Raw genomic sequence first — 1,743 nt, 5'->3', positions numbered from 1 at the left:
GGGAACCCAGGGGAATATATGTCATATTCATTAACCTTCAAACTGTTGCAAGATTTCATTGTTTTGTTGCAAAAGGCTTACATGATTAGCTCTCTAAAAATGAAATTGTGCCAATTATCTTATCCAATTCTCACAAATTCAAAATAAAGTGATTCAATCTTATTTTTATTTCAGAGAGAAGACAACTGAGGCTAGAATTGTTTATTAAATAAAACTAAAATAGATTTAAACTTATCTTATCACAGCAACCAAAACCCGAGATCCTTAAAGAACTGAACAAATATTTACCTGTATTGTTTTACCAAATTACAGAAACAAATGTAAAATATCTGAACTAATAAGATCTGTATCTTTCCCTAAGTATCCAATTTGCATTCATATAGTAAAAATCTGTTGCATAGTAAAATATAGCAAAAACAACTGCCCCCACCCCCAAACTGGCTGTACCTTTTTACCTTTAAGGCATTTAAAATATTAGCTATGTTGGAATGTACCTTTTTATAGCTTGCAGAGGCTTTCCCTCCCCCTTAACAATGCCTTTTATTCCTTTTATTGTTTTTGCTTTTTGTAGTTGCATTACATTCTGAATTGTGTTGATATGCAGAATATTTGGTTATTTTCTTTGAATACAGGAGATTTGGAAGAATGTAACTGTACATTCTGAGTGAATCAATTCCATGTTTTCTGCCTCTAAATCATTGTTATACTCTAAATGTTGGACACTAAGCTGCCTGGAGTCATTTGATTGTGAGGTGATGTGGTATATTATTATTTTTTTTAATGTGGGCTGTTCCCATGGGCTTCTTAATCTTAATCCCTGAATTCATTGGGTCTAACCACCAACTGTTTATGGGACCTAACCAGAATAGAATCTTTCAAATGGTGAGTATTTAAGGAATTTGTGAGAAGCGCTATGCCATGTATATAGGTAGTCCTCAATTTACGGCCACAATTGAGCCCAAAATTTCTGTTGCTAAGCAAGACATTTGTTAAGCAAATTTTGTCCCATTTTATGATCTTTCTTGCCACGGTTGTTAAGTGAATCACTGCAGTTGTTAAGTTAGTAACACAGTTGTTAAGTGAATCTGACTTCCCCCATTGACTTTGTCAGAAACTCACAAAAAGTGATCACATGACCCTGGGACAGCGCAACCATCATAAATGAGCCCGTTGCTAAACCTCCTAATTCAGATCATGAGACCGTAGGGATGCTGTGACAGTCGTAAGTGTGAAAAATGGTCATAAGTCACTTTTTTCAGTACCGTTGTAACTTGGAACGGTCACTAAATGAACTGTTGTAAGTCAAGGATTACCTGAAGATTCATCAAGTGTAATTCATCAGACAGACCTCTACTATGGGAAAGGTGTTCCTATTGAAAAGATGCCCAGATTCTCATTTCCCAATTTTCCCAAGTTAAACTGAGGATACATGAATTTTAAAGCTAATGAAATACAGAAGTTGAACAAAGTCTGTATCTGTTTCTTAAATGGCAGCTTGCTTTTTCAATCACAAGTGGAATAAAGTCTTTGAACATTTCCATGCCTGTAGCTACACACAGCACAAAGACGCTCTGCTGTTTTTCTACCACGCGTGTTAAATTTTGACCCTACATTTTCTCTAGGAGTTCAAGATAGCTTATATGGGAAACCTACAAGATAGTTCTTGAGTGATTGGCTCAAAGTTATCCAGGTGAGCTTCCATAGCTACTGCGCATGCCCGAAGATGGCGGATCGACTCCGGGC

This window comes from Protobothrops mucrosquamatus, unplaced genomic scaffold, assembly GCF_001527695.2.
Source record: "Protobothrops mucrosquamatus isolate PMUCROS unplaced genomic scaffold, P.Mucros_1.0 scaffold537, whole genome shotgun sequence".
In the NCBI taxonomy this organism is placed as follows: Eukaryota; Metazoa; Chordata; class Lepidosauria; order Squamata; family Viperidae; genus Protobothrops; species Protobothrops mucrosquamatus.
Note: the sequence above shows the minus strand (reverse complement) of the source record.